Genomic DNA, 24,262 nt, shown 5'->3' on the forward strand with positions numbered 1-24,262 from the left:
ACCTCTAGAGAGCAGGCTCAGTAGTTGTGGTACAGAGGCTTAGTTGCTCTGTGGCATGTGGTATCTTCCTGGCTCAGGGCTCGAACCCGTGTCCCCTGAATTGGCAGGCGGATTCTTAACCACTGTGCCACCAGGGAAACCCTCACATCTGTTTCTGCATTCAATCTGTTGTGTTGATTCAAGTATAAGAAGAAAACTCAGATTCACACAGGTATGTAGTTGAAAAAATAGGAAACTCACAGGTCCCTGGAAGGGGTCTCAGGGACCCCCAGGTATCTCCAGACCCCGCTTTGAGAACTGATGATCTAGTCAACATTGCCTCTGTCCACAACATTCCCAAAATGGAATTGAAAAGAAAATCGCTACAAACATAGCGATCATCGTTCCTATTTGACGAATGAGGAAATTGAGACTAAGAAATACCCAGTGTTCAGCCCAGGTAAAACAGCTACTACTTCTTAACAAAAATACAGACAAAAGAACTTATACAGCAAAGCAAATACTGTGGTTGGTGGTCAGGTTGGACCAGAGCATGAGGTGGAAGGGATTTTATGGTGAATGTCCAGGAATCTAGGAAGAGCCCCCTGCCTACCCTGCAGTCTGGAGGTTCCCAGAGTTGGAGAGGACTGAGCTCCATCTTGAAAGATCCTAAAGCTTTGCATATGTCAAGAGAAGAAGGCACTTCCTAGAGGAAGGAAAAGGTGAAATGCTAGTTTACATCTGTGTGGAGCTTACAAAGTACACTGATTACAACATGTACCCCTCCTTGATCTCTCTTTTGGTAACAGATTTTGGGACATTCAGGGAGAACAGGGAGATATTTCTGGCCAGAGCAAAGTGTGAAGGAGGTAGGAAAAGTTGGACATAGAGATTGGGTTGGAGTATAGAATGAAAAGAAGTAAACGAAGTTGACACCAGGGTACAGTTTTGAAGTTTCAGGGATGGGGAGTATCAACTTTTTTTTTATTCTTTTTTTTTTTTTTTTTTTTTTGCTGTACGCGGGCCTCTCACTGCTGTGGCCTCTCCCGTTGCGGAGCACAGGCTCCGGACACACAGGCTCCGCGGCCATGGCTCGCGGGCCCAGCCGCTCCGCGGCATGTGGGATCTTCCGGGATCGGGGCGCGAACCCGTGTCCCCTGCATCGGCAGGCGGACTCTCAACCACTGCGCCACCAGGGAAGCCCTTTTTTATTCATTTTGATAGGTCTCCTGGAGTAGAGAAAGGAGCTCTCCCGTTAACATGCTGTGTAACCCCAGGCAAGGTACTTACACTCTCTGAGCATCATTTGTAATATGGAGATAACGATGCTACCTCACTGAGTAGTCCCGTGAGTTAAGTGTATAAAGTGTTTGGCAAATAATTGCCTCCTAGCAAAGTCATATTGAAATTAATGGTGATATGGTACTTCCCTGGCAGTCCAGCAGTTATGGCTCACGCTTCCACTGCAGGGGGCATGAGTTCAATCCCTGGTCAGGGAACGAAGATCCCACGCTACATGTGGCCAAAAAAAAAATGATGGTTTAGGATTTTCTTCTTGGGACCTCTGGTGTCTTCCTTTCCCAGTTAGAAGGTGTCAGGGAGTTCCCTGGTGGTCCAGTGGTTAGGAGTCGGTGCTTTCACTGCCTGGGTTGGATCCCTGGTCTGGGAACTGGGATCGGGCAAGCCTGGAGGCAAGGCCAAAAAAAAAAGGTGTCGTAGTCACCTGTTCTGTTTTCAAAAGTACCCCAAAATTGCTTCTGTGTTCTTTTGAAATTAATGTGTGTGCGCCTGCATGCGCGCATGAATGCATTTTGTTGTGTATGTGCATGGATTTGTGTATGTACATGGTATGGATTTCATCACCTCTAGAAAACCCTAAAAAAACTCACTCAGCTAATTTTTCACACCCTTTCTAAAAACTTGCTCCATTTTTGGATAACAGCTTTATTGAGATTAAAATAATCTACCATAAAATGCAACTTTTTAAGGTATACTATTCAGTGGGTTTTAGTAGTATATTCACAAAGTTGTGCAACCATCTCCACTGTCTAATTCTGGAACATCTTATCACCCAAAAAAAGACACCCAGTACTTATTAGCAGTCACCTACCATTTATTCCCAAACTCCTCAGCCCAGGCAACAATTAATCTACTTTCTGTTTGTATAGATTTCCCTATTTGAGATATTTCATATAAATTAAATCATATAACATGTGATCTTTTGTGACTGGTTTCTTCCACTTACTATGTTTTCAAGATTCAACCAGGGCTTCCCTGATGGCTCAGTGGTTAGGAATCCGCCTGCCAGTGCACGGGACACGGGGTCAAGCCCTGGTCCAGGAAGATCCCACATGTCACAGAGCAACTAGGCCCATACACCACAACTACTGAGCCTGTGCTCTAGAGCCCGCAAGCCACAGCTACTGAAGCCTGTGAACCACAACTGCTGAAGCCCGCAGGCCTAGAGCCCGTGCTCTGCAACAAGAGAAGCCACTGCAATGAGAAGCCTGCGCACCACAATGAAGAGTAGCCCCCGCTCGCCACAACTAGAGAAAGCCCTCTCGCAGCAACGAAGACCCAACGCAGCCAAAAATAAAATAAGTAAAATTTAAAAAAAAGAAAGAAAAGAAAGATTCAACCGTATGTAGCATGTATATAGTAGTTGGATCATTTTATGGCTGAATAATATTTCACATTTTGTTTATCCATTTATCAGTTGATGGAAATTTAGGGTGTTTTCACTTTTTGGCTATTATGAATAATGCTGCTATGAACGTTTGTGTACAAGTTCTTGTGTGAACGTGTTTTCAGTTCTCTTGGGTATATTACCTAGGAATGGAATTGCTGGGTTGTGTTGTAACTCTGGGTTCAACCATTTGGGGAACTGCCAGTCTGTTTTTTGGAGTGGCTGCACCATTTTACATTCCCGCCAACAGTGTATAAGGGTTCCAATTTCTCCACATCCTTGCCAATACTTGTTATAATCTGTCTTTTTTTTTCCCGTTACGGAGCACAGGTTCTGGACACCCAGGCTCAGCAGCCATGGCTCACGGGCCCAGCCGCTCTGCGGCATGTGGGATCCTCCCAGACCAGGGCACAAACCCGTGTCCCCTGCATTGGCAGGTGGACTCTCAACCACTGCGCCACCAGGGAAGCCCTAAGCTCCACCTTTTGAAGGGCAGCATATCAGATAATTTGTGGACATGTTTTAAAACCACCACACTTGCCCAAAGTCAAAAAGGTTGTAAGTGTTTTAGCAGGAGAAGCCCAGTGTGCAAGCACTCATAAACCCTGGCTTGCACCACACTCGTTAATGTCCCACTGGCCAAAGCAAGTCACATGGCCAAGCCCAGAATCAACGTGGCAGAGGATAAGAGCCTACATACCAGGAGTTATAGTTCATTGGGGAACACCAATATAAGTCTACCACAATGCAGTATCTTTTATCTCCCTGAGATATTAGACTCTTTGAAGTTCTAATATCTTTGAAGATATCTAATATCTTCAAAGTTCAAAACTTTGAAGTTTTGCAACCTGCATTGTCTCTATTTCATTTGGGTTTGCTTTCTCTACCTGCTTTTAAGGCCCTGTTTTTCAGGTTAGAAGCGTTCCTCACATGCCTGATGATTTTTGGCTGTCCTTCCATAGTCAGCCTCTAGTGAGGGGCTAAAATACTTAGAGGAGGCTCTGAGTGAGAGGAGTGGGTGGGAGGGCTTGTCTCAGGATGAGGTTCTCTGTGAGATAATCAGATCCAGACCAGCCATTTCACTGGGGGACCCCCAAACGTCAATGTCTATAGATGTTTTGTCTTTTGCTGGTCAATATTCCCCAAGAAGGGTCCTCCATTCTCCTGCCTGGGGAGTAGAAGTCTGGGTGCCGGGTTCTGAGACCCAGCCTGGGGCAGGGCAAGGAGTGGGAGTCTCCGTTCAGAACGCAGACTTTCACTGACTCCATTGCTTTCAGTATACCTTCCCCAGGCCACACCTGGGGGGTGTCTCCAGGGACCCAGGCATCCCCAGATACCTGCTGTATCTATTGTTCAGCCTCATTAGAAGGTGACCCTCCCATCACCTGCAGGTGTTGGGGAGGAATGTGACACTCCCGTCATCTTAGCTGGGCAGGATGGTGGAGAAGATTTGGAAGGATTCCAGCTGCTCCTTTTAAAGATTTTGAACTAGTTTTTTAATCTCTTCAGCCCCACTTTGCACCTCTGACTACAGAGGTACCTGGAGCCTCTGATTCATCAGCCCTCCTGGAGTGCTGTGCTATGAACTGGACTTTTTCTTTTCTTTTTTTTTTTAATTGAAGTATAGTTGATGCATAATATATGTTACAGATGTACAGCATAGTGATTCACCATTTTAAAGGTTATTTTCCATTTATAGTTATAAAATATTAGCTATCTTCCCTGTGCTGTACAATATATCTCCTTCCTTGTAGCTTATATATTTTCTACATAGTAGTTTGTACCTCTTAACCCCTATTCCTATCTTGTCCCTCCCCCCTTCTTTCTCCCCACTGGTAACCACTAGTTTGTTCTCTATGTATGTGAGCCTGTTTCTTTTTTTTAAAATTAATTAATTAATTTTATTTATTTTTGGCTGCATGGGGGGTCTTCATTGCTGCGCGCGGGCCTTCTCTCGTTGTGGCGAGTAGGGGCTACTCTTCGTTGCGGTGCGCGGGCTTCTCATTGCGGTGGTTTCTCTCATTGCGGAACACGGACTCCAGAGCACGGGCTTCAGCAGTTGTGGCGCACGGGCTTAGTTGCTCCGCAGCATGTGGAATTTCCCGGACCAGGGCTCGAACCTGTGTCCCCTACATTGGCAGGCGGATTCTTAACCACTGCACCACCAGGGAAGTCCTTGTTTGTTTTTTGTTATATTCACTAGTTTGCTGTATTTTTTAGTTTCCACATGTAAGTGATATCATATTGTATTTGTCTTTCTCCATCTGATTTATTTCATCTCCAAGTCCATCTGTGTTGCTGCAAATGGCAAAATTTCATTCTTTTTTATGGCTGAGTAGTATTCCATTGTGTGGTGTGTGTGTGTGTGTGTATACACATCTGGTGATTATGCATATATCACATTTTCTTTATCCACTCATCTGTTGATGGAGACTTAAGTTGCTTCCACATCCTGGCAATTGTAAATTAGTGCTGGTATAAATATTGGGGTGCACGTATCTTTTCAAATTAGCTTTTTTGGGTTTTTTGGATATATACCCAGGAATGGAATTGCTGGGTCATATGGTGAACTGGGCTTTTTCTTGTTAGCTGTTCCACCTTCACTTTTCCCACTCTGCTAAGTCACTTACCACTTCCCTCTCTGCTTTCCAGCTTCCAAAATGTTGTTGCCATTATTCTTCCACTGCTATATCCTTTCCTGACTTCTTAGTCCTTATGGGTTTATACTTTAAAAAAAAATTCCTCTGCTCTTACTTTAGCGGGGGGTCTAATGGGAAAGAAGAGCTAAACACATATGTTTTTTAATCTACCTGGTTTCATTTAAAGAGCACAGCACAAATGTTTAAGTAGTATACCCATCAGGAGTCAGTTGCAGTAACAGAAAAGGTTGATTCAGAGAAGTAGGTGCTTGAAACACACTGGATAAACTAGAAGAATGGGCTCCAGGCTCGGCCTCCAGGAATGATTGTCAGAACCCTGCAGAACTGATCCTCCAAGAGAGCTGCAACCTGGATGAGAGTCAGGGACCTGTGAAATAATAAACAACTGCCAGTCCCATCTTAGCCACATTCAGAGGTCAGGTTGCTGCTGCCGCACTTTCAGCTTCAAAGCCACACAGTCTGCTAGACCAATATCCGCTAAGTGGAGGCCCGGAGCAACACTGCCTCTCTCCCTTCTACACTCAGGTAAGCACTCAAGTCTTGTGTGAAGGTGTCTGATTTTTTTTTTTTTTTTTTTTTTTGCCGCGCCATGCGGCATGCGGGATCTTAGTTCCCCAACCAGGGATCAAACCCATGCCCCCTGCATTGGGAGCATGGCGTCTTAACCACTGGACTGCCAGGGAAGTCCCTGAAGGCATCTGACTGGTGTAACTCCACCCCCTGAAATGCATCTGGGGGGTTTTGCTGCAAGGGAACATAAAAAATACTGTTTTTCAGCCTTCCAGCCCCTGCAGTGTAAGAAGGCAGACCAAAAGGAAGTTAGATCAGGTGTCAAGGGCATTAATCTATGTATCCACCAGAAAAGGTAAGTCAATGTGTACACACATTTTGTAACTGGACAATGAAGGATCCATTCACATTGTTTTTCTCACCTTACCTAATTTCCTTCCTCTTAGCCTTTGGGATTAACTCTAAAAGCTTCGCCTCCTTGCCTTTGCTCAGGGGTTAGCAAACTTTTTCAATAAAAGATTGGAGAGTAAATATTTTAGGCGTCACAGGCCATATGGTCTCTGTCACAAGTTTTCAACTTTTATTGTTGTAGTGAGAAAACAGCCTGAGACAACATGTAAACAAATGAGCATGGATCCAGTTAAGACTTTATTTACAAAAACAAGTGGCCAGCTGGATTTGGCCTGTGGGCCATAGTTTGCAGACCCTGTCTTTGCCTTTTTTTTTTTTTTTTTTCTTTTGGCCATGCTGCGTGGTTTGTGGGATCTTAGTTCCCCGGCCAGGGACTGAACCTGGGCCCCCGCAGTGAAAGCGCCAAGTCCTAACCACTGGACCGCCAGGGAATTCCCCTGTCTTTGCTTATATTGTCCATTAACTCAACAGATCCTTAATGAGCACCTACTGAGTGTCAGGTACTTTCTAGGGGAGGAGATATAGCAGTAAACAAGACAGAGGCCCCCCAGCTCAGTGGAGCGAACATTCTGCCTGCAGTGATGCTCTCCGCCCCACCTCCCCTTCCCTGCCTAACCCAGACTCCTATTTAATACTCTGTGTGGGTTGACCTGCCTTGACTTTCCTCCTCCCGGCCAGAGCTGGTTCCCTCCCCCAGAGCTCCCATAGTGCCCTGAGTACACTGAGGTCACTTGTACCAACCTTGTGCATGAATGTTGCCTGCTTATGCATCTGGTTCCCTGCAAGACCGTGAACTCTTCAAAGGCGAGAACTGGGCCCCTCCTCACCTTGCATCGTCTGGGGCCTGGCTCAGAACCAGCCTGTGGTCCGTGGTGTTGAATTGACTTTAGGGAGTCTTTGTAGAAGCTGAGATACAAACATTAGACACAGTTGCGGGCAGTGGGTGGCCCAGTTCAGGTGAGAATTTGTGTTTATCAACTGGGTTATAGTGTAATTTATGTGCACCTCTTTCAAGTGTGCATGTCAATGAATTTTGACAAATGTTTACATCTCTGTAAATACCACCACAATCAAGATCTAGAACATTTCCTCACACCCCAAAGTTCCCTTGTCCCTCTTTGTAGTCGTCACCTCACACCCCAAGCCCCAGCCTTAGATAATCACTGATCTTCTGCCTATCACTACAGCTTAGCTTTGCCTGTTCTAAAACTTTATATACATGGAAGCACACTGTGTATACTGTTTTATATACAGCACAATGTGTTGCTATATCAGTAATCCATTCCTTCTTATGGCTGAGTGGCATTTCATTTATGGATATACCACAGTCTGTTGATCAGATGAGAATTTCAAGGAAAAAGATATCTCTGCTCCCTCTCCCAGAACCTACCATGGGGAACTAGGAGGGTCTTTTCTGGCCTCAAATGTACAGGCTGTGTATTAGCTCTTGTAATATTAGGATTTATATTAGGAAATACGTATTTGTTCTCAGTCCCTGTTCCTAGCACAGAGTTCCTAAGACCCTTGGCATTTCCTAAGTGAAGAGAGTGATCAAGGTGTCTTTTGTGATGTTGAGGTGACTTTTGAAATGCCCTTAGGTCACCTAAGAAGGAGGGCTGGTCACCAGTGGAACCAACCAAGTAATTGGAGAGCTGGAACTTTCAGTTCCACCCCTCTGACCTCTGGGGAGGAAAAAGGGACAGGAGATTGAGTTCAGTCACCAATGGCCAATGATCTAATCAATCTTGCCTATGTAATGAAGCTTCCATAAAAACCCAAAAAGATTGGGGATGGGGGAAGGGGGGAGGTTCAAAGAACTTCCAGGTTGATGAACATGTGGAGATCTGAGGAGAGTGGTACGCCCAGAAAAAGCAGGAAGCTCCACACCCTTTCCCCATACCTTGCCCTATGCATCTTTCCTATCTGGCTGTTCTGAGTTATATCCTTTAATAGTAAACCAGTAAGTAGTCTAGTAAGTAGAATGTTTCTCTGAGTTCTAGAGTGAGCCACTCTAGCAAATTAATCAAACCTGAGGGGGGCGGTAATTGGAATCACCTGTCTATAGCCAGTCGGTCAGAAGCACAGGTGACAAACTGGACTTGAGATTGGCATCTGAAGTTGGGGGGGAGCAGTTCTGTAGGACTGAGCGCTTAGCCTGTGGCATCTGACACTATCTCCAGGTACTTAGTGTCAGAATTATAGGGCACCCAGCTGGTCTTGGAGAATGGCTTGGTAGTGAGGAAAAAATGCACATGTTGGAATTGGGAGCAGAATCTTATCTCTGAATGAGGTTATCTAGATAGTTGGTGATTTGAAAGCTGCTGATGCAATTGTGACCCCTGGATCCATACCCAATGTGCTGCCAGGATTGAACATGAAATATATACCACATTTGGGCAGCCCTTTCTTGGAACTTTTAATGTTTATTAGTATAACTTGAGTTTCAAAAAATGGAAGTGGCCTGGGTGTCCCCAACCCAGGGATGATCCTTCTGTAACTTATTATTCCAGTGTTTAGCCAGCAGAGCCTCCCCAAACTCATTCCTTCTAACTCCCCTGTACATAACTTCTACCTCTGTTCTCTCTGGTTCTGTCTTTCCCAGGGGCAGAGGGAGGCTCTTTCTGCCCTCCGTAATGAGGCTACCCGCTCTCCGTCTGTATCATCATAGGGATAATAGCCCCTTATCTTTATTTATTTATTTATTTTTAATTTTTGGGGGTACGCGGGCCTCTCACTGTTGTGGCCTCTCCCGTTGCGGAGCACAGGCTCTAGACGCGCAGGCTCAGCGGCCATGGCTCACGGGCCCAGCCGCTTCGCGGCATGTGGGATCTTCCCGGACCGGGGCACAAACCCGTATCCCCTGCATCGGCAGGCGGACTCTCAACCACTGCGCCACCAGGGAAGCCCTGGCAGGCGGATTCTTAACCACTGCGCCACCAGGGAAGCCCACCCCTTATCTTTAGATAAAACTTTTCCACTTTAACAAGCACTGTCAGACCATTATCTCACTTAAGCTGAGCCACAGCCCTGTGTTGGAGGCAGCCTGCTTATTATTTTCATTATTATTATCAATATTATTATTCTTACACTTCACAGGTAAAGAAACTGAGACTCAAAGAGGATATGGCTTCTTGAGCTTCTGGCTGGCCATCCTATGTGTTTCCTCCTGTGCCCACTGGCTTCCTGCATCGTAAAGAGTGCAAGGTGCCCCTTGGGGACCCATTCTTTATTGTCACATCTGCTGAACTCATGCAGGGATGAGCAGCAGCCATTTCTTGAGCTCCTGACACATAAAAGGCAGAATGTGTTCAGAAGGTGATAATAATCATCAATAACATTTATAGACAGCGAGGCTGAATCAAGGGCTGTTCTAGGACTTCCAGAGATCTTATGTCAAATACTCCCAACTTCCATACAAGGTGGGTATTATTATGCCTGTTTTACAGATGAGGATGCAGCCTCAGAGAGGCTAACTTGCCCGAGGTCCCCTGACGTGTCTCTGGAAATTCTCTACCCTCTCACTGTGATTGGGAACCGTCCACTGCACACAGGCTACGACCTCACATGTGCTTTGGTTCAAAAGCTGGCTCTCCCACCTGCTTGCTGTGTGACCATGAGCCTGAATGTGTTCTCTCGTGTGAATAAAAGGAGGAGTCCCTCATTCACAGAGTGCTCTTCTGAGGATTAAGTGTCAGGCCCAGCCAAAGTCTGGCAGATGGGAATGATGATTAGGTACCAGTCTGGGTCCTAGAAGATGCCAGGGGCCCTGAGGCTAGAGGGCAGCATGTCTGACTGAAGCAGAGGCCATGCTTCAGTCTTGTTATTTCCTCCTTCAGAGGCCTTGTCAGGTGACACCAACAAAAGCCTGTAGTTGGGCTTCCCTGATGGCGCAGTGGTTGAGAGTCCGCCTGCCGATGCAGGGGACACGGGTTCGTGCCCTGGTCCGGGAAGATCCCACATACCACAGAGTGGCTGGGCCTGTGAGCCATGGCCGCTGAGCCTGGGCGTCCGGAGCCTGTGCTCCGCAATGGGAGAGGCCACAACAGTGAGAGGCCCGCGTACCGAAAAAAAAAGGAAAAAAAAAAAAAAAGTCTGTAGTTGTAGGAACTTCCCTGGGGTCCAGTGGTTAGGACTCCATGCTTCACTGCAGGGGGTAGGGGTTCAATCCTTGGTCGGGGAACTAAGATCCTGCAAGCCTCGCATGGTGCGGTGTGGCAAAAAAAAAAAAAAGTCTATAGTTGCCGACTTCAGAAAATGAGGTACAGTTTGTGCAAAGTTACTTAGGTATCATAAAATCCTCTGCTGAAGTCCTTTTATTGTCTGCCTGTTTACTACAAGTCAGCACCTGCAGTTCCTGTCTTTCTCTCTCCATCTCAGTATCTTCTCAGTAGAAAATTCTTCATGGGTATAACGTTTCCTCCATCACCCCTGGCCTGCAGGGTGAAAGTGGGCAGTTCACTTAATGCCATACCATAGCCAGTGGCATGTGCTGGTTTAGATAGCTTGAGCTCCAACCAGAGGGAGCACTTTCTTTTTTTTTTTTTTTTAATGAGAGCACTATTAAAATTGTCATCCACAATGAATGGTGTGCAACGCCCTGTGCCAGCCACAGCCCAAAGGCAAGGCACACAGCGTACAGAGCCTGGCAGCCCAGATTGGGTGCTCGCCACGTTGAGTCAAGAGGCACTTTTGCCCCGGGAGCTTCTGCCCTCTCTTAGGTGAAGCCCAGGGTTTTCAATGGGAATCCTTTAGGGGTGACTGGGTGGTGCTGTCGAGTTCAGGGTGGAAGACTTGACTCGATTAGGGGATCTGATTCTCCACGAAGGTTCTGGACAAGCTACCTGGCTTCCATGTCTCCATTAACTAATTCATTCAGAAATATCTGCTGAGCTCCTGGTATGGCCATGGCTCTGGGTTCAGGGGTGAACAAGGGCAAACCTCATGGAGCGTCCATGGGGTGCATTCAGCTCCTTGCATCCAGGTCTTCTGGCTGGATTTAGATGGGGTCATTCATCTTTCCAGACTGAGTTAGGCTCAGAAGCCCTGGGGTAGCAATGGCTGTCAGTGTATACTGTATTGTACCACCACCTTCTTCCCATGACATCCCACACCTCTTGGGATCCTGAATAAGGCCCTCCATGGTCTGGCTTCATCTCCCTCTCCCTTTCTGTGCCCCTGTTCCTCAAATGGACCATTGCTCCCTCCCATAACAGGGCCTTTGCACTTGCTGTTCCCTTTGGTTGTTCTCTGTGATGTACAGACTTTAAGGTGACCCCCCATGACCCCTAACTTCTGGTGTTCACACCCTTGAGTGAGGGTGGGACTTGTGACTTGCTTGTAACCAATAGAATATGGCAAAGGTGACAGAATGTCACTTTTGTGATTATGTTGTGTAAGACTCCATCTTGCTAGAGCCTCTGAACCTTCCCTAGTCAGGCCTCCATGTGAGAACACAGCCCTGCTTCATACCTTGATTGCAGCCTTGCAGAGGACCCAGCCAAGCCGTGCTAGGACTCCTGACCCAAAGAAACTGTGAGATAGCAAAGGCATTCTTTTTTTTTTTTGGCTGCACCATGCGGCTTGCAGGATCTTAATTCCCCAACCAGGGATTGAAGCTGGGTCCGCGGCAGTGAGAGTGCCGAGTCCTAACCATTGGGCCTCCAGGGAATTCCCACAAAGGTATTCTTTTAAGTTGCTAAGTTTGTTGTTTAAAAAAGAAAAAGCTGCGTAAATGTGTTACTATTTTCTATATGCAGCATAGAAAACCAACCTATTCTCTAACATTCACCTAGCTTACTCCTACTCATCCCTTACCATTCCCATCCCACTGACATGAGTTTTCCCATCAGCCAAGATGCCAAGGCCTGATCTCCTTGTTAGAGGCTCTCGTGCCATTGTGTGCCTCACCTCCACATGACTTATACATTTATAACTGTGTGATTATTTAATTAATAACTGCCCCCCCTCCCCACCCCCCAGATTGTAAGTGCTATGAAAGCAGCTTGTCATGGTCTCTTCATTTCCCCAGGGACTAGCACAGTGCCTGGCACATGTAGGTGTTCAGTAAATATGTGTTGAATAAATAAATGATTTATAGGACATTCAGGGTCAAAAGGAGTGAAGGGATAGGCAGGGGCTGGATTGTTCAATGGTTAGAGGCTAAAATGACTTGGGTGGAAAGTGGATATTGTAGTCCTAAAAACTCACTTTTATTGTGACCTAGCTGGACAACTGTATTTGGGGGCATCCTTGGTGGGAATGATCTGTGTCCATACAACAGTCACATGAGCCACCCCATGGCTTGGCATGAGGGTGTTTCTCTTGGAAGCTCCAGACTCCTTCCACCTTCCAGAAGAACATCTTGTATTTTGACCATCAGGCAGTTCTCTTAACAATGTCCTTCCTATAAGTCAGAGAAGGGAAGACACAGGGGGAGAAGGGGAGGGTGTGGTTAGGTGGAGGGAGCTCCAGCTTGGCAGTTTCAGTGAGGCCCACGAAACGTCAAATAGCTTGCTCCAGAAATAGACAGAAAGGTGAGTACATGGCGTGCTGGGCACTGAATTATATTCCCTCCAAATTCATTTATTGAAGGCTTAACCCCCACGTGATCACATGTGGAGGTGGGCCTACAAGGAGGCATTTAAGGTTAAAAGAGCTCACAAGAGTTGTGTCCTAATCCTGTAGGGCTGGTGCCTTGATAAAAAGAGGAAGAGATGCCAGAGTTCTGTCTCCACCATGTGAGGATACAGAGAGAAGGTAGCCATCTGCCAGTCAGGGAGAGAGACCTCACCAGAAACCAAATGGACTGGTCCCTTTACCTTGAACTTCCCAGCCTCTAGAACTGTGAGAAAATAAATTCATGTTGTTTAAGCCACCCAGCATATGGTGTTTTGTTATGGCTGCCTGAGCCGATTAAGACATGGGCTTATCTAGAAGGCTCTATCTTATGCTATAAAAATAAGGTTGAGGGGCTCCAGAGTTCAGGTCAGTGTTTTCCTGTCTCTCCAAATGGACTTTCTGTGCCTCCCCTGATTTTTTGGCGTCAGAGTTTACATATGCCCAAGTTTACCCTCCCTAGGCTTTACGGCCCTTCCCAGTTTATTGAGGCCATGTTTTCCTCCTTTCCTTCCATCCAAGCTTTTAGAAGGAGTTGCCTGCACTTGCCGATCACGCTTTCCTTTCCAGGCATCCACTCTTCGGTCACTTCATTTGAGCCTCCATCCTGCCATTGCACAGAAGCTGCTTCCATGCCACATCCAGTGGATACTTTTGGTCCTCGTCTGACTGTTCTCTTTTTCTTAACTTTCTCCTCCCTTGCATTTCAGGGATTTCTCGTCGCCCCTTCCTGGCATCACCATTTTGGTCTTCATCTACTATCTGCCACCTACTGCCCTTCATGTAAATGTTGATGTTCCCCGGGTTTTGCCCTTGGTCCTCTTGCCTTTTCATTCCACATCGCCCTAAGGTGACCTTGCCCACTCCTGCTGCTTCAGCTTCTGCCGATGGCTCCCAAATCTGTAGCTTCAGCCCAGAATCCCTTGCTGAGCTCCCATCTCAGATTTTAACGGCCACATGGATGTCCTTCAAGCACATCTAACTGTACATCCTCTAAATCAGGGGTCCCCAATCCCCAGTCCGAGGCCTGTTAGGAACTGGGCCTCACAGCAGGGGGTGAGCGGCGGGCGAGTGAGCGAAGCTTCATCTGCCGCTCCCCGTCACTTGCATTACCACTTGAGCCATCCCCCTCACCCCTTCCATGGAAAAATATGTCTTCCACGAAACCAGTCCCTGGTACCAAAAAGGTTGGGGACCGCTGCTCTAAATCGAGCCTGCTGCTCCCCCTCTGCTCCAAATCCTCTCCCACCTCCTGCATGCCCTTTCTTGGGACATGGCACCATCAACCTCGGCTCACTCCAACCAGAGACTAAAGGTCAACCTCAATTTATCTTTTGCTCACCCCCATATCTAATCAGTCACAGTGACCTATATTTTCTGACTTAAATATTTACGTGCATCCACCTGTTTCTTTCTTTTCTGCCTTAGTCCCATATGGAGAGCCTGAAAGATTCCGATGTATCTGTTGTCTCTGTATGGCACTTTTTTTTTTTTTAACCAGGCAAAGAGAAAAGGGTATTGGATGCATGGAGGAAGCAGTCTTCTGCTTTTTTTACGCTGCAATAGAGATGTGGGTTGATGTCTGGAATTGTAGGATTTGGTGGATTTTTAATGAACTCTTGTGTCACTGGAGGCATTCAAGGTGAGGTTGGGGAGCCCTTGTGCAGGATACTGTAGTGGGGTCTACTGCTTTCGGTATGAGGTAGGGCTGGACCAGAGGTGGCACTCTGGTTGACCACATCTAGCTCACAGATGTATTTTATTTGGCTCACATATGGTTCAAAACCACCTAATGAGTTTTCCACAGTAAAAACCTAGAGATTTCAACATAAAAAGTGGATTTCTAGCTTTTCTTGAAAAATCGGATTTAATAATTCTTGGCCCAGAGCAGAGCATCAAGACTGGACGCTGATTTCCCGCTGCCCCATCTGGTGGACCACCTTCCAGTCTTCACCTGCCTACTTCACTCACTCATGCTACTGCCTGGACCCCAGAAGCATCTGAGTTTGCTATACCTAAACTAGATATTCTCGTTTTCATGTAGCCTGTGATTTTACATTATTGTATTTAGGCAATGGAGGAAATTCCCTTGGGACTTCCTCTAGGTTCTCCCCTCTCACCAATCCTAGTAAATCCACCTTCCCTAGTCTCCTCAGTAGGAAGCATTACTAAACCCATCTGTTTTTTGCCTCTTTTCTCACTTCCCTTTCTCATTCACCCCAATCACCATCTTGTTTCTAATACTCCTCCAGCTCAGCCTTTAGCTATGAGGCCCACTGCATTCCAATAGCGCATCTCTTCAAAGCCCAGCCTTCTCAGGCATTTCAGTAAAGACTATGTGTGCCTGTGTCTTGCTGTTGCTCTGGAAGTTACATGAACTTTAGAATAAGACATCAGAAGACAGATGAGTGGGATGTTCTTATATAAGATTCTGAAGGTCCCCTAACAAGTGCAGATGAGCTAAAGACAGTACAGGGAGATGGTGGACCAGTTAAGAATGCATTCAGCTGCAGGTAATAAAAAACTCTCCTCTGGCGCTTCCCTGGTGGCGCAGTGGTTGAGAGTCTGCCTGCCGATGCAGGGGACACGGGTTCGTGCCCTGGTCCGGGGGGAATCCCACGTGCCGTGGAGCGGCTGGGCCCGTGAGCCATGGCCGCTGAGCCTACGTGTCCGGAGCCTGTGCTCTGCAACAGGAGAGGCCACAACAGTGAGAGGCCCGCGTACCAAAAACAAACAAACAAACAAACAAACAAAAACCCTCTCCTCAAAAGCCTGAATGAAAGCCACATAATAAGATGACCAGAGCTCTGAGGTTGCTGGAGTTGATTCAGTGTCCCTCTGTCATGGTCAGAAGATGGCACCCAAGGCTGCAGCTATTACATTTACATTCAAGGCAGGAAGAAAGTTGTCTCATTGTATCAGGAAAGTAAACACTTGCCCAAATACCCCCAGCTGACTTCTGTTTTTATTTCATTAGTGTTATGAGTGGAATTGTGTCCTCCCAAGGAAAGATATGTTGGAGTCCTAACTCCCAGTACCTCAGAATGTGACTTCATTTGATGATTGTATCTTTTTTTTTTTGGTCGCACTGCACTGGTATGTGGGGTCTTCGTTCACCGACCAGGGATCGAACCCGAGCCCTCAGCAGTGAAAGCACAGAGTCCTAACCACTGGACTGCCAGGGAATTCCCTGAAGATTGTATCTTTAAAGAGGCAAGCAAGTTAAAATGAGGTCATTAGGGTGAGTTCTAATCCAATAGGGTGTCCTTGTTAAAAGGGGAAACTTGGACACAGAGGGAAGGCACAAAGGGAAGGCGATGTAAAGATACATTGGGAGAAGATGGCTATCTACAGGCCAAGGAGAGAGACTGGAGTAGATCCTTCCCTCCCGGCCCTCAGAAGGAACCAGATTTCCTTCTGGAAATCAGACAACTTGATTTCAGACTTGTAATCTCCAGAACTGTGAGACAATAAACTTCCATTGTTTAAGTCACCCAGTCCATGGTACCTTGTTATGGCAGCTCTAGGAAACTGATACAGTTGACCAGACCATGACACAAGGTTTCCCCTAGTTTCAAGAGAGGCACAGAAAGCGAGTGTGTAGTTGGCATATTGCTGCCCCAAACAAAAGTGTATTCTATTGATGAGAAAAAAGAAGGGCGTGGATGTTGGAATAGCAACTAATAGCATCAAACAACATCCTGGGGAGTCAGAGGCAAGACAAGCTGATCTACAAGAAAGTATGAAGAGAATGGATGAATTAATGATTTCCTGGCCTGCTGATAAATGAATGATTGATCAATAAACACTTCCTAAGCAGGTAGGGTCTGCAGCCCTGTGCCATGTAGAGGATACTTCCACAGTCAGTCTCAACGCTTCATAATTATACTCTGGACACAAAATTTTTAAATCATATTTTCCTGGACCCCAGTAGTTTGAGCATGAAAAACAAGATTTATTTCTTCAGCTTAGTCTCCACCTGTTAAAATCCCTCCCTTGGGCAGAGATCACTAATCGTTCCCCAGTGTCCATTTTCCCCTTCTTTTTAGCAATAAAATTCACAAGCTTTAGCTGGGCACATGAACACTCAGACATGGACTACATTTTCCAGCCTCTCTTGTAGTTAGGTGTGACCAGGACCAAGTCCTGGCCACGGGATGCAAAAGAGAGTGCTACGAAACTGACTGAAACTGAGTCCCCCTAAAACTGAGTCCCCTTCCCGAGTTTATGATGAATCTCTCTATCCAAAACTTGATTCCCTTTCTTGTCTCCTCTGAACTCAATCCCTTTCTTGTCCCCTCTAACCTCAATCCTGTGCTAACTGAACACCCATTAACCAGAGTCAGATGACTAAGATTGCTGCTGCCGATAACATCGTTAATGTACTAAAATTGCTGTTGTAGAAATCATTGATGTATAAACTCAGGCTGTTTCTCCAAGGCAAGATGAGCTCATAGACCCCTGAACCATGGACCACCTGGCCAAGAACTCTAAACCAGAGACATCCTGGCTCCCAAAACCATGATTAAGAAATGTCACAAGATGGGGGCTTCCCTGGTGGCGCAGTGGTTGAGAGTCCGCCTGCCGATGCAGGGGACACGGGTTCGTGCCCCAGTCCGGGAAGATCCCACATGCCGCAGAGCGGCTGGGCCGGTGAGCCATGGCCACTGAGCCTGCGCGTCCGGAGCCTGTGCTCCGCAATGGGAGAGGCCACAACAGTGAGAGGCCCGCGTACCGCAAAAAATAAAAAGAAAAATAAAAAAAAGAAATGTCACAAGATGATAAATCCCAGCCTCTTTGTTCTTCCCCCTTAAAACATCCCTAACTCAAAGACCGAGCTGGAGTGGATCTGAGACTTGTTTCCCACTCCCTTGCTGGGCATCCTGCAAATAAACCCTTACTTTGCTGCAAATACCTGCTGTCAGAGTTGGGCTTTCTGCGGCTGTGGGCACATGAGCCCTCCTTAAATTTTGTATCTTGGGAACCTTTGGTACCTTTGCCTAGTCTCAGCCCTGCCAGGAGTCATAGCATTTTCATTAAAAAACTTAAATATATGCTTGTTCTTTGTCCTAATTGCTAGGAATTCACTGCTAGGAATTCTTCCTATGGAAATAAATGAGCAGGGCTCTAATCCATGTGTACAAAATGATCATATATGTAAATATAAGACTGGAAGGACATGCATCCAAATGATAACAGAGGTTATCTCTCTTTGAGAGATAGGGTTATAGGTGATTTTTTCCCATTGTATTTTGTGTATGTGTGTGAGTGTTTTGCAAATTTTCTGCACTCGGCAAGTAATATTTTTGTAGTTAGGGGGAAAAAAAACATTATTTAAAATGTTTTTAAACTGTCCCTCTTTTCTGAGTGACCCATCGTGCTTGGGCTAAGCATGTTGCTGTACTCTTCCCTTCTGGACAGCACTTTCCCATGAGGCTTTCTGATCCCTTAATGCCAATAGCCCCACAGAGTCTCAGCCCACAAAGCTCTCAGACAGACATGCCCAGACATATCTGAATCCACAGACAGGTTGGGACAAGCCTGCTGGGGGTGCTGTCTTCTCTGAGGGCACTGTGGGAGGGGATATGAGAATAAAGTAGGGGTGTAGGCCTTAAAGGCCCCTCCCCAACTTCTACCTCCTCCCCCAACTCATTCCCAGGGGTAGCTCGGGGAATTGACCTTGTGGATGGAATCTGGTGGACAGGGTTTGAATCCCTGACTCTGCCAGGTACAAGCCATGTGACTCCGGGCAAGTCATTTCATCTCTGTGCTCAATTTTCACATCCTTAAAATGGAGATAACACTGGAAGTTACTGCACAGTGGTCTTTTCTGGAGCCAGTAAGAAGATGCATGTGAAGTGTGGCTCCCAGTCTGGCACGAGGTGACCCAACAGAGGCAGGTGTTGACATTGTTATTGACACCCCGGTGGATGTGTCTCCCATGTCTCAAACACAGCATTGGACATGCTGAACTCTTTTTTTTTTTTTTTTTTGAGGTACGCGGGCCTCTCACTGTTGTGGTCTCTCCCGTTGCGGAGCACAGGCTCAGCGGCCATGGCTCACGGGCCCAGCTGCTCCACGGCATGTGGGATCTTCCTGGACCGGGGCATGAACCCGCATCCCCTGCATCGGCAGGTGGACTCTCAAACGCTGCGCCACTAGGGAAGCCCCCATGCTGAACTCTTGATCGTCCCCCTCCCCCCAACTGGTTCCTCTTCATGCCATGGCACCACCCAGGAAAGGCTCAAGCCAGAAGCCAGGGTGTCATCCTTGATACCTCTCTTTCAGTCTCCAAATTCAATCCATCTCCAAGTGCTGGTGGTTCTATCTTCTATCTTACATCCTTCTCTCTCCCGTCACCATCATCTCTCCCCTGGAAGACTAAGTGAGCCTCCTGATTATTCTTCCCATGTGCACTCTTGGCCCCCTTCTCCACATTGCAGGCAGAGGAATCTTAAAATACAAATCAGGTCTTGTCACTCCCCTGTTCAAAACCCTTTATGACTTCCAGTGCATTTAGACCGTATAAGGTTACCAAGCCCGGCCTGGTCTGCCCCTGCTCACTCTACCATTCTCATCCTTTGCCCACTCTCCCACTGCATGCCAGCCTCACAGACCTTATCTTGGTTCCTGAAATCACCAGCTCTTTGCACCTTCAGTGGCTTGGCATGTGCTGTGTCTTCTGCTTCTTTATCCATTCCTCTGTTGATGGACATTTAGGTTGCTTCCACGTCCTGGCTTTTGTAAATAGTGCTGCAATGAACATCGGGGTGCATGCATCCTTTCGAATTATGGTTTTCTCCGGAAGTATGACCAGCAGTGGGATTGCTGGATCAGATGGTAGCTCTATCTATTTTATATATAATAGTGTGTACCTGTTAATCCCAAACTCCTAATTTATCCCTCCCTCCCCCCTCTTCCCCTTTGGTAACCATAATTTGTTTTCTAAGTCTGTGAGTCTATTTCTGTTTTGTAAATAAGTTAATTTGTATCATTCTTTTAGATTCCACATATAAATGATATCATATGATATTTGTCTTTCTTTGTCTGACTTACTTCACTTAGTATGGTAATCTCTAGGTCCATCCATGTTGCTGCAAATGGCAGTATGTCATTCTTTTTATGGCTGAGTAGTATTCCATATGTATATACCATATCTTCTTTATCCGTTCATCTGTCAATGGACATTTAGGTTGCTTCCATGTCATGGCTATAAAATAAATATTTTTAAGTTAAAAAGTAAGTCAATTTAGGGGCTTCCCTGGTGGCACAGTGGTTGAGAGTCCGCCTGCCGATGCAGGGGACGCAGGTTCGTGCCCTTGTCCGGGAAGATCCCACATGCCGCGGAGCAGCTGGGCCTGTGAGCCATGGCCTCTGAGCCTGCGCGTCCGGAGCCTATGCTCCGCAACGGGAGAGGCCACAACAGTGAGAGGCCCGCGTACCGCAAAAAAAAAAAAAAAGTCAGTGAATTTAAAGGAAAAAGGAAGTAAGCTGTATCTGTCGCCCCCCCCCCGACAAAAAAGTCCTGATTTGTAGTGTGTGCTGGTTTCCATGCTGTAAATTCTCTCACCATGCCCGTTTCCAATAACCTACAGGATGCCACTAAATGCAGAGCTGGAAAAAGATGTGCAGGACTTATATGGACACTCTGAGTCCACATAAGTGACTCAAGCTCACTGCTGGGTGGGGCTCAGATATAGCAAATATCCAGAAAGTGGTATGGCAATGGCTGAAGCTTGAGAAACACTTTATTATAGTTACTTTTTATTTGAATCTTATTCCCCATGGCAAACTGCAAGCATCTTGAGGGAACTGACTGTTTCTTGATCATCTTTGCAAACCCTGCAGTATCTAGAGGGGGGCTCCAGGCTGAACTTTCTGGAAGAGGGACTGGGGTGAACTGCTCTTCTGTTTAGGGTGGCAGTAACTTGGAGTGACCTTGAGTTCCTGGCTATTGGTAACTTAGCTCCAGGCAGAGGTGTGGCCCCAGGTGGAGGACTCAGGGAGGCAAAGAATGATACATGGGGTCTGGCTCATCCATGTCCCTGAGACTTCATGTTTTATTTCTACCTAAATGTACTTTCCCCTCACGGGTTGTATGACAAGGGTAAATACGAGGAGAACAGAAGGAAAAAGGAGAGATTGAAGGCCTTGTATTCGTTTTGTAACAGAGTACCACAAACTGGGTGGCTTAGCAACAGTAGTTTACTATCGCACAGTTCTGGAGACTCGAAGTCTGAAACCAGGTGTTAGCAGGGTTGACAAATCAAGGTGAGAGCCGTGAGGGAAGGGTCTGTCCCAGCTCTCAACCCTTGGCTTGTAGATGGCCCTCTTCTCCCTGTGCCCCTTCACATTGTCTTCCCTTTATGTGTGTCTGTCTGTGACCAAATTTACCCCTTTTACAAGTATATCAGTCATATTGGATTAGGGTCTACCCTGTTGACCACATTTTAATTTGATTATCTCTATAAGGTTGCAATCTGAGGCACTGGGGTTAAGATTCCAACATATATTTTTGGGAGGACACACTTTAAACCACAGCAGGCCTGGAGATTGACTCTAGTAATTCTCTGATGGGAAGCGTTCCCCATCAGGGCTCTCAGTCATAGGACTTGAGCTGCGGGCTCTGTCCACAAGATATGTCCCTTCCACAGGTGCCCTGAGAATTTATCCTGCTCAGTGGAGGGATAGACCCTCCAGGAAACAGCCGGATAACCATTCTGTCGTCACACAAAATTGCTTCCTATCTGGCAGGCAGCTTGCAAGGCAATCAGGCTTAACGGGGGCTGTGTTCGAGCCCTGACTAACATCTAAGTCTCTCTCTGTTCACAGGTAAAGATGTATGGCTTCCAACCACGTGACCATGTTTGGACCAGGTCCCTAGGGGACCCAGTTCTCTAAAGATGCTCTGGATTCCTTCAGAGGAGGCTGTTTGGGGCCAGCTGAACTTCTTCCCAGGGAAGCCTCAGTGGGGTTTCCCCTCGCACAGGCCTGTATTCCCGACCTCCTCATTTGCTATTCTGAAACGGAAGGTAGTAATGGATAACTTATGAGTGAGGGCTAAAATTTTGCCAATTAATTGCATTGCATGAAGTCTGTAAACATTGTGATTGAAAATCTTAGCACTGTCAATAAATACTTACTGAGTACCCACTATGTGGTAGATATTGTGGGAATATTTTTGAGTACTGCAGTAAATTGCAAAACTAGCCCCAATTCTCTATCCATCCCTGTATCCGTGTTCCTTGCAATGTGACTTTGCTGCTCCTGCCGTCAGGAGATGGAGTCTATTTCCCCACCCTTGAAGCTGGATGTTGTTGTGACATGGTTTAGTCAATACAACTGTGGAAGTGACACAGTGCCAGTTTTGAGCCTAGGCCTTGAGAAACCTGTATCATTCCAGTCTTGCTCTTGGAAATCTGCAGCTCCATGTGAACCAGCCTGGGCTAGACTGCTGGTGCATGAGTAACATGTGGCCCAGTTACCTCAGTTGACAGCCACCCCCAAGAAGTAGAGCCTCTGGCTGCCTAGCAACTACCCCAGAAGCATGAGAGGGTCCAGCTGAGACCAGAAGAACTGCCCAGCTGAGCCAAACCTAAAATCCTGACCCACAAAATCATGAACCAAATAAATATTTTTTAAAGCCATTTCTAAGTTTTGGGGTATTTTATTATGCAGAAAAAAAAAGTACTGACTGATACAAGCATTTACCACAGGCCAAGCTCTGGCTCTGGTCTATTTGAAATCAGGCAGAGTCTTGGGAGCAAAGACCTGTGCAGATGTGCCATATTAATGGGTGTGATGCAGAAAGTGCTCTGGAGAGCAAAGACACCAGGAATAGAAGAGGTGGCATTGGAGCTGGGGAAGAGTCATGTCCATGTGGAGTAGGCGGGCCCAGGAAATTCCTGAGAGAGGAGACTGAGTGAGGTGAGGCATGAACATGGGAAATCCCAGGCTGGGGCCATCAGTGGTATTTATTGTGTGCTTACCTTGTGCATGGAAGCACTACACACGCTATCCCAGGTCTGCATACGGCCTAGCAGGGGAGAGAAGACATCCATATTGCTGTAGGAGAAACTAGTTGAGGCACCCCCATTATGTTAGCCCTTATTCAGCCCTTGTTCTTTCTGCCCGTTCAGCCGGCCTCCTATAGATGTTTTATCCCCCCTCACTTTCTTGCTTAACTGCACTCTGAAAGTGACTGCCCTCTAGCTAAAGTTGTACTATGTACCTGATGCTTACTTCTCTAAGACAACACTGCCTAACACTCCTTTCCTCTGTGAGCATTCTTCATTCCAGAAAGAAGGTCACATAACGATAACCTCAATGACCTCCAGAAACTGCTCTGGAACCACCTGACGCCAGCCCTGATGATCTCAGTGTCTCCAGGAGGAAAGAAGAATGCAAGACTACATCAGTCCCAATCCTTATCTACAGCCCTATCTTCCACTCTGAAACTATAAGACGCCTTCCTATTTCCCAGGAACGGGGGCACAAGCCTTGAGGGTGTTAGCCTTCTGTGGCCCCGTTTGCCTGGCAAAGTAATAAAAACTACTCTTTTCTACTCCTCCAAAGCTCTGTCTCTGCATTTCTGTTCGGCACTGGTGAACAGAGGCCGAGTTTTCGGCAACAATGTGTAGAAGTTGGCCAGAAATGTCAGGTTGGTTTGAAATGAAACAGAAGTAGCAGAGTCTACTTTGTCCAGAGCAGTGAGGATCTTGGCTTGGGCAGAATGCAACTTGATTGATTTGTTATTTATACCTGGTACCTGGTAGGTGTGGGGCAGGGACGGGGTGATGATGAGGTTGGGGAGAGGCCTTCGTAATCTTCCCGGGAAGGCACGAGGAGTCAGAAAACATGGCTGCCTGCCGCCCTCATCCCCCACCCCCCGCCCACCATGAGTGGTAATCTCTTGAGGGCAGAGTCTGTCCTATTCACTTTGGTACACCCCATGACACAGGGCCTTGCATACACTAGGCATTCAGGGGTTTTGTTTGTTTGTTTTTTGCCTTAGGCATGGTCTTTATTCACTTGGACACTGCACAAATATAATAATTTCCTTTTGTTGCGAAAAGTATAAAAATAATCTTTATATAGGAATCCATTCGTTACTGCAAATCTTTCTAAATCTCTGCAAATGGCTCTAAATGAGGATAAATGAATAAACAAGAGGGGTGCTGGAGATTGGTTCAAAATGGCAGAGGAGAAGGACGTGATCTCACTCCCTCTTGCGAGAGCATCAGAATCACAACCAACTGCTGAACAATCATTGACAGGAAGACACTGGAACTCACCAAAAAAGATAACCCACATCCAAAGACAAAGGAGAAGCTGCAATGAGATGGTAGGAGGGGCGCAATCACAATAAAATCAAATCCCATAAGTGCTGGGTGGATGACTC

General features: G+C 46.6%; 1 long non-coding RNA gene across 1 annotated transcript; it reads left to right on the forward strand.

The window, feature by feature from the left end:
• Positions 1-11,883: 11,883 nt before the first annotated feature.
• On the forward strand, positions 11,884-23,435 carry LOC308619350. Its single transcript, XR_014016155.1, has 2 exons — positions 11,884-11,925; positions 21,694-23,435. It is a non-coding gene; the product is annotated as an uncharacterized lncRNA (long non-coding RNA).
• The last annotated feature ends 827 nt before the right edge of the window (positions 23,436-24,262 follow it).

This window comes from Mesoplodon bidens (genome assembly GCF_964165515.1).
Source record: "Mesoplodon bidens genome assembly, chromosome: 1".
Lineage (NCBI taxonomy): Eukaryota > Metazoa > Chordata > Mammalia > Artiodactyla > Ziphiidae > Mesoplodon > Mesoplodon bidens.